Here is a 13,641-nt window from a genome sequence, read left to right on the forward strand (position 1 = left end):
TTCGAATCCCCGTGACGGGGTGAGCTCTCGTTGCTCGGTCCCTGCTCCTGCCCAACTAGCAGTTCGAAAGCACGTCAAAGTGCAAGTAGATAAATAGGTACCACTCCAGCAGGAAGGTAAACGGCGTTTCCGTGCACTGCTCTGCTTTGCCAGAAGGGGCCTAGTCATGCTGGCCACATGACCTGGAAGCTGTACGCCAGCTCCCTCGGCCAATAAAGCAAGATGAGCACCGCAACCCCAGAGTCGGCCACGACTGGACCTAATGGTCAGGGGTCCCTTTACCTTTATCTTTAAAAGAAAGGAGTTTATGCAGAGTTAAATGATGGAACTTGTCCCCACAGGAGGCAATGGTGCCACCAACTTGGAGGGCTTTAAAAGAGGATGGGTCAAATTCATCCAGAAGGATAAGGCTATCGGTGGGCAGTAGCCATGTTGTCTAAACTCTGCCTCCACAATCAGAGGCAGTAATGCTTCTAAGTACCATTTGCTTATACCACAGGCAGGCAGAATGCTGCTGCGCTCTGGTCCTGCTTGCCATTTTCCCACAGGTAAGTGGGTGGCCTCTATGAGAACAGGATGCTCGACTAGATGGGCTGTTGACTTGATCCAGCAGGCTTATGAGAGCAGCATCCTCAGGGAGAGAGGATCTCCCTTCCTGCTGCATATGTCTACTTGGAACTAAGCCTCCTTGAGTTCAGTGAGACATACTTCTAGGACAGAAAGCCAAGGACCGCAACCTTTCATGTGTGCGTGTGTATCCTGGTTGCACAAAACTCCTCTATAAAAAGTGAGTTAATCTTGCTTCCTGTGATTTGGTGCTTCGCAGAATGCCCTGCGCTCCGAGGAAGATTGGTGGCTGATGAATGCCTGCCCCTTTCTCCAATCAGAATGAATTGCCCTCGTGCCTCATTGATTTATTTAAGATGGGCAAGCAATGTTTTTGAAAAATTAATTGGAGGCGGCGGAAAACAAGGCACGTCAGGGTGGTGATGGAAGCTGTGGAGCCTTTTTCGCTTGTAAACATTTAAACAGATTTCCAGTGAGGGAACTGGGCTGAAACGCTCCGAGCAGAAAGTAGCATTTCATAATGCTGTGTTTTGTTCTCCAACAGCCTTGAACGGTGCTGAATTAACCCACCTTTTGTCCGTCATAATGATGGCACTTTGTGAAACCGCTGCTGTCTGCAAGAGAAAAAAGACCTGCTGCTCCATGGCCCTTCATTTAGTTGAATTATTGTAATTAAAAAAAAAAACCAAACCAAGACAAGACAAGCTTCCCATGAAAAGTCTGCCTTTCATTCCCCCATCTCTCTTTATATATTTTAATTGGCATGGAGTGCTAGTTAAAAATAAGCTCAGAGAGCATAAACCGGCTTTTACAGGTTTTCAAGGGGAAAGGATTGGCTGAGATTCTGCAAGAGTTGGGTGTCTTGGCAAATGGCACAGAAACGTAGAACGTTGGGGTAAAGCATCTTTGTGTGCAGAAGGTTCAATCCCCAACATCTCCAGGTAGAATTAGGAAAGTCTCTCTGCCTAGAGGGCTGCTCCCAGTCCATATTGACAATACTGAGCTCAATGGACCCATGGTCTGATCCCAATATAAGGCGGGTTCCTATCTTCCTATCCTATCTATCCTATGCAGAGCCTTACATTTGGACATATTGAGAGGAGCCAAGATTGAAGTCCATCCTCAGCCATGGTGGCGTTTTTTGTTTTTGAAATAATTTTTATTGGTTTCACAAATTCACACCTTTAAATTTTAAAACAAGATTCTTTCAAATCTTAGGACTCCCCTCCAAGGGTCCTTTAAATATCTTAATCTACTGCATATTATAGTTCATCCAAATTACAGTCCTCCAATATGTCCAAAATCTTTGTAACATTGCAAGATTTATTCAAAGCCTGCCAAAGAGATCAAGTGTTTACAGTGTTCCTGTAAATACAATCTATTTTTGTCCCATTCTCTATTGAAGTTTTGGCCCCCCTGATTTCTGATCTCCCCCCATTCAATCTGGCCATCTCTGCATCTTGAGTGGCCTTGAGTGAATCACTCTCTCTGCTTTGGAGCAGGGTCGCCTCTGTCACAAGGCATCTTCCTGTGTGTCCGTTTTGTGGAAGGTGCCCCCTGAACATGCCCTCGCATTGTGTCAGGGCTTGCGTATGATGAATCAGGTCTCAGGATACTGAAGTGCTCTCAGTGTCATGCCAGGCCACATCCTGACTGAAGCTGGAACACTCCACTCTCCTTTTCAGTCTTCTTCAACCTTGTCAGAGCTGGGTTATTTTGCCACCACTGTCATCCGTCTCCTTTACTCCTTAATGATTTACTGCTAATCTGTCTAATCCTTTCCATGAGGGAAAAAGCCTGCAGTATTTCCTCCCCAACCTGGAGCCCTGCAGATGATGTTGGACTACAACTCCCATCAGCCCTAGGGAGCCTAGCTGGAGGATGTTGTGGCTGATGGGTGTTTGTGTTGAAATTGCAGCAGCAGAGATCATTCAGTTTGTAACTTAAAGGCTTGTTCGGTTAGTGCGAATGTCAAGTAGCCAAGAGAGGGACAGGTGGAGGTGTTGCTTAGCAACCAAGTAGAGTGGCATGATCTTCTCTGAGGTAGTATGTGACCTGATTGGCTGTGTAGTTCTGGGGGAGCTTTCATTTGTATGCTAGTTGAATGTCTCCCTGCTGTGTATAAGGCCTGACCTAAGCAAGACAAAACCTCTCTGTTCCTTTCCCCTCCAAATTATACACTGTTTTTGTTCTGTCCCTCTGTCAATTGTTACTAGGACTTTCCCCACTAGACTCACATCTGCCTTGTTTAAGGGACAAGGTGTAGTCCAAAACTTCTGCAGGGCACCAGGATGGGGAAGGTTGGGCTTCAATGGAGTGGGGAATTTTCCCCTCTCAGTCAGAGGGCCTCATTCCCTCATGAACCACCTTCCAAGGGGCTGCCTGCAAGTAGTGGGTGAAGCAACAGTTGTGCGTTTTACTTTTAGACTACATTCCACCCATGCAAAAGTCATCTCTCCGTTCTGGCAAGTGAGAGTCATTATCACTATTCAAGGATAAATTCAGGCCAAGCAAAGATATAATGAAGATATTAACAGGAATATGACAATGTGGCAAAAGGAACTCTACTTGCAGGCCTGACCTTTAGAAATCACAGCTTTAGGATTTCCGGGGTGGCACCATCGGTAATGGCGGATTCCCTCTGATCCGGAGGGACTGGCTCCACGGGAAACGGGTCTGTTCCGCTACGGCGAAGTGGGGACCCTTTAAAAAATCACAGGCGGATGAAGCCTGTGACCATGGGACTCGGCGGGCACCTTTTGCGCCCCCCCCAATTCATAAAGGAACCCAATTACGGGCTCGGGAGCGAAGAGGGGTTAGTGGCGCGGTGCTGAGAGTCAACTGCTTCTTCCGTGGAGCGAAGCCGCACAGCCGTTGCCGGAGAGCGCTACCTTTTTCCTGGGACAATTTGGCTACAAAAACAACTACCCGTGAGCAGATCAAATTTGGACAATTGGACTTTAAACAACGATCTGTGAGTAGAACGGAAAATTGGATTAAGAAATTCCTCTTAATTTGGCACTGAAGCGGGAAGGTCTAAACAGGAAGTCAGCCTTAAGTTTCTTGTAGATAGATTAAAGCAAAGACATGGCAAACTAGAGTGTAGAAAATCGTTTGTAAAGGATCAACTTTCATCATTTAAAATTACTGAACCCCCTTCGGAAGCAGGAGAAGAGGGGGGATTTTTTCCGGATTGTTTAAACCTGCAGGAGAGAGTGTAAGAAAAGTAATTTTCCACCGTCTTGAACCTGGGAGCGGGGTGTCAGGACAGACGTTTTTGGGAAGTTCATTGACTATAGACAAATGTTTTTGACAGACAGTTAAAAGAAGAGAAACATAGTGATTCCATTGTCCTCTTTCGCACTTTAAAGGAGCAAATATTGACAAAATATCTGAAAAAGGAAACTTTGTTGTTAGATCTGCTGTTAAAAAAAAAAGAAAAGAGTTGGATACAAATAGAAGTTCTTCCCCTAGAGGGAGCTTGTGAAACTGTTATTGAATTTGAACTGGGGAGCTTCGCAGCTGCAACAGATTAAGATCGTGGGAATAGACTTCTGACCTTGTATAACAATGTACTCAGAGGCTCTGGTGCGTGCTTTCTGCAAAACAAGTGCTTTATTGGAACAGTTACATGAAAAGACAGATTTGATGACTGTTGCGATCAGAAATTTTGGACAGGTAGTGAGTATCTATATAGAACCCACTCAGGAATCAATTCAGGAGTGTGCTCTGACAGATCAGATGAAGGAGGAGGTTGTGGTTGGACCCCGGGAGGCAGAGGTGGAGGGAACCGTGGCCCAGCAGGAACATGAGTGGTTGGACCTGACGAATGAACCTGGAAAAAGCCAGATTTGGAGAGATAGAGTCTTGATTGGTTTGGAGATGGGGGGCTGGATAGACCCCCCTATGCAGGGATGTTTTGACTTTTCAAGTCTGGCGTTGGGCCGGGAGGAGTTTGGAGTTGTGGGGGTCCTCAATTTTGGAGGGACCTTGAAACATGTTTTTAAATACCACATGGAGTTCAGTGTGGACTATGGAAAAGGGGCTGATCTGTCGAGAAGGGACAAAAATACTGTCAAGCTGGAGTCTCCACGAGTGAAAGGAGCAGAAGACAAAGTAAAGTACAGGTATAAATATGAAGAAGATCTGTGGAAGGGACATGGAAGAGACTTAAGGGCCTCGGACATAAGGTTACCAGGTTAATGAACTAGATGGATGGGATAGAAAGGACTGACAAAACCCGAGACCAGGAGGAAGAGACGTTGGATGAAGATTGGAGAAAGTTTCAAAAATTCTATTTAGGAATGTTTTCTAAAATTTATGAGTATTAGAAAAATGTTGGAACGAAATTATTTGGCTTTAGCAGAAATTTTAAAAAGAACTATGCAAGAATATGTTATGGTTATGAGAAATTGGTATAGATAAGACTTAATTTTTAAGTTTTAGGGTTTTTTATAGTAAGATAAGGTTAAAATAGATTAAGGTAAGTTAATGACAGAATATTATGAAAAATGGGAAGGATTTGCTGTGATAATCAATAACTAGAATACAAAAAAGGGAGGGGTGAGGAGGTCGATGAAATAAGGTAATGACAGTTAAGGATTTGGGAATATTGGATCTGTTTTTAAACTTTTGTGGTTTATTTTTGTTTTTTGATTTTGATGTGTTATGTGTTTTGTTTTTGATTTTTATCGACTTGTATTGTTTGATTGTTGTTTGTTTTTTCCTTGTTTTTTTCTTCTTTTTCTCTTTGTCTTTTCTGTAATCTTAAAATTCTTAATAAATATCATTTAAAAAAAATAAAATAGAAATCACAGCTTTCAGAGTAAAGCCGTGAATTTTCCAAAGCTTAGAAACTTTCAGAAGGCAGAGAGGCTTCTTAGGACATGGACTGAGAAGTCCAAGGAGTCTTTGGCAGGAACTAGGCCAGCCTCCCCCCAACTTGGTGCCTTCCAGCAGCTTTGGACTACAACTGCCACCAGCCACCAGCAAGGCAACTGGGGGCAAGGACATTTTGCTGCCTGAGGCAAAGGGACAAGAACACCCCCCTTCCCCATATAGGATTCAGCTGGATGTTACTTCAGCATTAGTGGGCTGAGAGCATCCTCCACCATCCCTATGGCGACAGGTTCGTTCAGGGTGGCCAGAACAGGGCATGTCTCATGCACAGCTCTGTCTCCTCCACCAAAATGAATGGTCAGAACTTCTGGACAGCAAAAAGTCTGCCCTCCAGCATCTGCTGCCCAAGGCAGCTACCTCACTTTGCCTCTTGGTAGAGCCAGCCCCAACTGGGGATGATGGAAGTTGTAGTCCTATATATATATATAAGTCTATTACAAGAGTGAAAATTCTCCTTAGGTATTTAATTTTTTTTTTAAAGAGTCTGTTCATCTCCCTACGTACCGTATTTTTCCATCTATAAGATGCCCCCGACTATAAGACGCCCCCTATTTTGGGGGACTCAGATTCAAGAAAATGGGGGAGATGGCCCAGAGTATAAGACACCCCCTAATTTTTGACATTATTTTTTAGGGGAAAAAACCCTAGTCTTATACATGGAAAAATATGGTAAACTAAGGACATCCACAAGTGCTATGTGCCAGGTCACAATCCCCAGATTAGTCCAGCAATTTTTGCACAATGATGTTGCCTGATCTCTTGTCTCCTGCATCTTTAACGTGATCCTGGGTGATGTAGTGACTGCCCCGGCTGATTGACTCTCTGTTTAACCTTTCCCGATGTATTCATAAACACTTTGCAGTTACCAAGGGGAACAAAAGCCTCCCTCTGTGTGTGCATGCTTGCAATTGCGGCATTGTCATGACTTACTCTCCACACACAACCAAGTGTCAAGGGCTGCAGAAACTGAGGGGAATCCAGGGAGGGTTTCTTCAGGGGGGGGGGTTCGGGTGTGTGTCGCCCCGGGTGCCATGCTTGGGAGGGCGACAACCCCCCACTGGGCTGATTGGCATGGCGGCGCTCGCACCCCCTGTGGGCGGATTTTCGCAATTGGTGTGATTGTCGTTGTGAAAATATGCCTGCTGATCGTGCAAATATGCCTGGTGTACGGTGCTGGCCGCCAGGGATGCATCCACTGGAGGGCGGCGCTTGCATCCCTGGCGGCCAGCACCACACACCGGGCATATTTGCATGATTGGTGGGCGGTGCTGGCACCCCCAGGAGGATCAGTGCACTGCCGCTGGCACCCTGGGAGGATCAGCACACACCCATGGGTGGATCGCCCCGCCTCCGTGGGCAATCACCCTGCCCCTGGGTGCATGTCATGCCTAGCCCTGGTGCTCTTGCCGAAGCTCTGTCTGCCTGAACCGTGTCACCCCTTAAGCGGACGACATGGAGCTCCCTGCCATTAACCTCCTCAGCGAACCGGAAATACCACTTATTCCTTCAAGCAGGCAGGAACCACCCCCTCTTGCAAGAAGGCATTGATCGCCTCCCTGGCCCAGCCAGCTGTCCCCTCCCTTCTAGTTTTTATCAGCCACAAGGGGCAAAGGTACAGAGAGCAAGTGGTTGCCCTGACCAATCCAAGCACCTTGTCCACATCCTTGAGCCTTACTAACTGAAACTCATCCAACACAGCAGGACTAGACACCCCTTGATATTCATCTGCTGTCACAGGAGAGTCAAGATGAATGCAAGCCATTTTGCCCTCAAAATGCTTCCAAACAACTCACAGTGAGCTGCTGTCAGTTCTGCACCTCCTTTGGGCCAGTCTCTCACAGGCCCCAGACTCAGGTTGTGTATATTTGTAAATAAAACCATATAACCAAAAGACACGGTAATCTATGTTTACTTTCATTCCAAGAAAACTGAATTCTGGCTAAAGGTCTTGGAATCCCTGGAGTCTCTCAATGCTTGAAGATTGGGATGGCCTACAACTGTACCATCTGAAATTAATCTCTGCTTCAGTTTACATAAAGACTGCCTGTTTTGTCTTTGTTCGTGTTCTGCACCTGTCAAAATAACCTGTGTGTTTCACCAGAGGATGAAGACAGAACCGACGAACAGCTGTACATCTTCCAATGCTGGCGGCCATGTTGGCTGAGGCTGATGGGATTTGTATCCAGAAACATCTGGAGATGGGGAATTGTGGAAGGCTGGTCTAGCCTAACATTCTGTCTCCAAAGGTGGCCAACCAAATGTCTTGGGGAAAGAGGCACAGAAAGGACAACTGCCCTCCCAGGTGGCTTTCAGAAACCAGTCCCACAAAAGTAGACCCACTGAAGTTAATGGACATGATGAACTTAGGTTCATTAAGCTCAATGGGTCTACTCTGAAATTACCTTAGGACAGATCCATACCATACATTTAAGCCACATTCAACACATATTTAAAGCACATGGCTTTCCCCCACCAAAGAATCCTGGGAGTTGTACTTTCTCAGGGGTGCTGGGAATTGTAGCTCTGCAAGGGAAAACCATAGTTCCCAAGATTTTGGGGAAAAGTTAAATGCTTTAAATTTATGGTACAGATCTGCCCCTAGTTGGATATAACCCTTTATTTCTATTGCACCTTTCCTCTGGGACACTCAAGGTAGCTTACCAGCTACCATTTTATTTTCACAACAACCCTGTGAGGATGGTTACAGCATCAGCCTAGGACCCAGGAGGCCACGGTTCAAATCCCAAATCAGTCATGAGGCTCTCTGGGTGTGACCTTGAGACAACTGTCATCTCTCAGTCCATGTGTCCCCATCACGCTGCAGCCTCCCTGCTTCCCTTCACCACCATATGAAGAAATCTCACAGCATCTTCCCCATGGCTTTAATTAAATTATGGTCAGCTGGGGGCTGTAGAAAGCAGATCCCTGGAGAAATGATTTGTAGAATGAGAGGAAGCACCCCCCCCCCCGACACCTCAACTGCTTTGAAACTAAGGTAAACCCTGTACTCAACCCTGAATAATTTCCTCTCCTTTTGTATGACTTTCATTTTCTCATTAATTGATGAAGAACGGTAATAGAAAAATGCAGGAGAGATTTTCAGCCAGCACTGGTCCCCGACATGAGACAGCATTTCTGGGGTGTGCGGCTGGCATGATAAAGCAAAGACTTGCTGAGAATCAGCCTCTGTGGTGGGTGGGATAATAACGTCACCCTAACGAGAGGCAGCCAGTTGTAACTTCCAGCGTCTAACTCAAGGCAGAGACCTGACTCTCTTCCGCCACCTGCTGGTGTAAAAAAACACACACATCATGTGCTGACATTTTACGCACCGAAGCATGCTGATGAAATATTAGATATTTATTGTTCATATGGGATCCGGGGCCTCCATGCAGATTGAACCTTAGCTTGACATTTATTTACCACCAAATGAATTGCACCGCTCTTTCGGTCAGCTTGGTGTTAACAGATGGTGATGGTGGTGAAGTACTTTTTACAGTGGGCCACAAGAGGTCACTGTTGGTATAATATATATTTTCTTCCTGGTGGTGTTTCCCTGGTTTTCTGTTTCTTCCGTGCTTTTAGAAACACAAAATCTGCAGAGCTGGAAGGGACCCTGAGGATCATCTTAGCCCAAACCCCTGCAATGAAGGAATATGCAGCTGTCCCATACGGGCATTGAACCTGCAATCTTGGTGTTACCAGCACAGCGCTCTAACCAGCTGAGCTATCCAGGCTAGATACTTCTTTGTTTTGGGTTAGACATAGGCAGTTGCGATGTCAGGCCATACTGGAAGATTAGGACAGGACACAACGCATCATTAAAGTATGGGACTTAGTTAAACAATGGAACTCCCTGCCACAGGAGGCAGTTGGTTGACCACCAACCAAGATGGCTTTCAAAGAGAATTGGACCAATTCATGAAGGAGAGGACTACCAATGGCTATGAGCCATGGTGGCAATCGTCTGCCTCCACAGCTGGAGACAGCAATACTTCTGAATCCCAGTTGCTGGTAAACACAGAAGGGGATAGGGCTCTTGTGCTTGAATCCTGCTTGGTTAGCCATTGTTAGAACAGGAAGCTGGACTGGATGGGCCATTGCTCTGTTCCATCAGGCTCTTCTTATGGAATTCTCTCCCACAAGAGGTAGTGATGGCCACCAATTTAATGGAGGATGAGATTACCTGTGGCTACTAGTCATGATTTCTATATTCTGCCTCCGATGTTGGAAGCACCATGCCTCAGAATATCACTTACTGGGAATTGCAAGTGGAGAGAGTGCTGCTGCTGTGCTCTGCTTCTGCTTGTGGCTTTCCCAGAAGAGGCATCTGGTCGACCGGTGTGAGAATAGGATGCTAGACTGGCCTGATCCAGAAGCCAGACCTCTCTTATATTGTTATGGCAGCCAGAGAAGGCTATGTATTGATGGCTTTGCCAAAAAAAAAAAAAACATCATTAAACGAAGGGGTCTTTTCAGCAGGTCTGAAAATGTTCCAGAAATACAGAGGGCAGTTTTGTCTGAGCTCTAGAAGAACATGGTTCTGAGTCTGGGCTGTAAATTCAGTGGTACCTGTTTACGAACTTAATTCGTTCTGGAGGTCTGTTCTTAAGCTGAAACTGCTCTTATCCTGAGGCGTGCTTTTGCTAATGGGGCCTCCCGCTGTGTGCACTCCTCCGCCATGCAATTTTCGTTCGCATCCTGGGGCAAAGTTCGCAGTCAAGAGCAGCTACTTCCTGGTTAGCAAAGCTCGTAACCTGAAGCATTCGTAACCAGAAGGGTTCGTAACCAGAGGTACCACTGTAGCCTTATATTTCTATACCACCTTTCCTCCAAGGTGTCATATGAAATTCTCCCCCCCCCCATTTTATTCTCACAACAGTTCTGGGAGGGAGATAAGGCCCCACGGTCACACCCAGTAAGCTTTGTGGCTAAGTGGGGATGTCAAATGGGAGCTCCCAGGTCACAGGCCAAAACACTTAACCACAAGTGGCGGCCATTTTGTGTGGGGGTTCCAATCCTGGCCCCTGCACATGTTGATGGAATGAATGAATGAATGAATGTGATGGAGCTCACATAAGCCCGCCCCATTATGCCCCGTCTCACCCCTGTTCTGCTCTCTTCCACGTCCAAAAGGAACTGTAGTCGCGCATCAACTGGACGTGTGCAGAATGGTCGCCACCACCTGTACTGCTCCATTCTGGCTCTCCCACTGGTTATAATTTTATAACATGGGTAATGGATGTACATCTGGGACAGTGTGGTGTAGTGGTTAAGAGCGGTAGACTTGTAATCTGGTGAACTGGGTTCGCATCTCCGCTCCTCCACCTGCAGCTGCTGGGTGACCTTGGGCTAGTCACACTTCTCTGAAGTCTCTCAGCCCCACTCACCTCACAGAGTGTTTGTTGTGGGGGAGGAAGGGAAAGGAGAATGTTAGCCGCTTTGAGACTCCTTTGGGTAATGATAAAGCGGGATATCAAATCCAAACTCTTCTTGGCTAGCTGTTGAGTTTTTAAGAAAAGAAAAGAAAAGAAAGGAAGGAAGAATATCAAGTGAATACGGTGTTCTAACGCTGAAGGTATTTATTTGACAGTTTTTGCTGACCTTGGAAAGCAATATTCTAGGAAGTGAAGGCGCTGAGTCATTCTGTATGAAATCACCAACAGAGGGCTGCCTGGAAGGCTGTTGAAGGACAGGAGTTAACCATGCATGATGTCATCCTAACAGGGGAGAAAATCGTACATCTCCAAACTGTCTTTCAATGCTAGTGGAAGGTTGGTTCTTACAGCAATGCATTCCCAAAGGTTTGGGGGAAAATAGCTAGACATTAAATCAGCGGAGGGCTGATATATTCTCTCCCTGCACTCCTCTTTAAAATAATAATAATAAAAAATCAGAGGTATGGCGAAATTGAGAGAAAGCTGCTCCTACCCAAGAATACAGGAGACCAAATCCTTCAACACTCAGGCTACTAATCTGATGCTGTAATCTGGGTTTGAATTGAACAGTCCAGCGGGCCAGAGAGGAAAGCAGAGAGAACAAAGTCTCAGGATTGTCAGTGGAACGAATCTCATTGTGTTGATTCATAGGCAAAGCTTTGTTCTGAGAAAAACATGATCTAGAAGTCCAGAATAACATAACCAGGACCTGCTGGATCAGGCCAATGGCCCATCTAGTCCAGCATCCTGCTCTCTTAGGAGTTCTGAATGATTTTAGGAATAATCTTAAGAGCTTTGAAGAAAGTCATAGCAACATTAAGTAAAAGGAAGTAGCTAGATAAAAGTGCTTAGAAAATAACAGAGGCAAATAGTATGAATTAAGAATAGCACTGTAATAGCTTTGACAAAGCATCACAGCATGTCCTACTTTACAGGGGACAACCATAAGAACACAGGAAGCTCCCTTATACTGAATCACACCCTTGGTCCAGCTAGGCCAGTATTGCCGACACGGACTGGTGGCTGCTCTCCAGGGTTTCAGACAGGAGCCATCCCTACCTGGAGATGCCTGGGACTGAACCTGGTACCTTCTGCATGCAAAGCAGGTGCTCTACCTCCAGCTCATCCGTCCTCTTTAAATTTCCTACCCTAACTGAAGAGCTGGCCTCTTTTGAACCAAGACTCTTGGAGAATGAGAATATAAGAAGAGCCTGCTGGACCAGATCAATGGCCCATCTAGTCCAGCATCCTGTTCTCACAGTGGCCAACACAGTTTTGCCAGGGGGAAACCGACAAGCAGGACCTGAGCAACTCACAGTAGCGACTCTCTCCATCTCCTGTGGCTTCCAGGAGGTGGAGAACCATATTGTGGCTAGCAGGCACTGATAGCTTTATCCTACATGAATCGCCATCATAATAAATACCCCTATCCTACCTCCCTATCACCCCCAGGGAAGTGCCAATCTCCTGTAGCAACTTGCACCACCGGCACTTTCTCACTCCAGATATTACGTGTGTCCACATACACACCCTTCCCCCCATCCTGTTTGCAGACCTGGTCTCCATGGCGTTCTCCCACTAGAGAAATGTTCCCGGTGCACTTTATAGAGAGAGGAGGGGAGGCTGAGAAGCTGTCAGCTCTCCCCATCCGTTTCTCCGTCAGATGGTTTTACACCCCCACAAAACAAAAGGCAACCCGAAACAGTGGTTGTCCCACAACACTCCCTCGTTTCCCCATAACTCATTGGCCCGGTTCCTTGGGAGTAGGCAGGGAACCATCTGAAGCAAATTCTTTTAGATTTGCACTTAGAGCCTTTCAGGCATGTCTGTTTCTCTGACGTGTCATATCTTATTTTTCCTTTCTCTCCACACCCCCTTTTTTCCTTCTTCTTCTTCAAATCCACCTTTATCTCCCCTCCCATCCATCCTGCTCTTTTTAGTCTTTGTGTCGTAAGTGTTTGTTCGAAAGATTTACAGCCTGCCCTTATCCAAAAAGAGAGAAGGTGATATGTGGTCATAAAAAACACACGATGACATTGCCGTTAAAATAATACAAAAGCAATAAACTCAACAGTAAAAAAGCCCCTCTGTAAAGCAAATATCATAAAATGGCTCACAGTTACAAGGAGTGGGGAGGGGGGAATCACAAGTGAAATGAAGAAATGGGGATTGTCCGAAAAAAACAAGCATCCCTGCCACTTCCATCATCTCCTGGAGTAATTGTCTTCTGCCCTTCTTTCCTTCTTTCTTTCTAGTTACTGAAGTTAAACGTGGTTGGTTGTTAGTACAAATTAGGAGCACAGGGACATAGGATGCCGCCTTACACAGCAGCTGTCTGCATTGCCTTATACAGTACTGTCTACACTGATTGGCAGCAGCTCTCCAGGATTTCAGGCAAGAGTCTCTCTCCTCCCTACCTGGAGATCCCATCAGGGATTGAGCCTGGGACTTTCTGCATGCAAGACAGTGCTCCACCACTGACCTCTGGCCCCTTCCCTTAATGAGTGCTGTGCCTAAAACTTATCCTGCATTAAAAAAACAACAACACACTATTCCCCATCAATTAATGGGAAAAGAAAATGAAGTGTAGAGAAAAATTCGGTGAAGGGCTTATGGTTGCTGTGCTGTTGTTTTGTCCATTTCTAGGTTACCAAGCTGGGACGCGGGTGGCGCTGTGGGTTAAACCACAGAGCCTAGAACTTGCCGATCAGGTCAGCAGTTCAAATCCCCGTGACAG

At 46.1% G+C, this 13,641-nt stretch overlaps 1 long non-coding RNA gene across 1 annotated transcript in view; it reads right to left on the minus strand.

Moving 5' to 3' along the window:
* LOC308463285 overlaps positions 1-13,641 on the minus strand; it is a 447,382-nt gene that overhangs the window by 138,126 nt on the left and 295,615 nt on the right. The window lies entirely within an intron of this gene.

Source organism: Podarcis pityusensis (assembly GCF_964106645.2).
Source record: "Podarcis pityusensis genome assembly, chromosome: 14".
Classification (NCBI taxonomy): Eukaryota; Metazoa; Chordata; class Lepidosauria; order Squamata; family Lacertidae; genus Podarcis; species Podarcis pityusensis.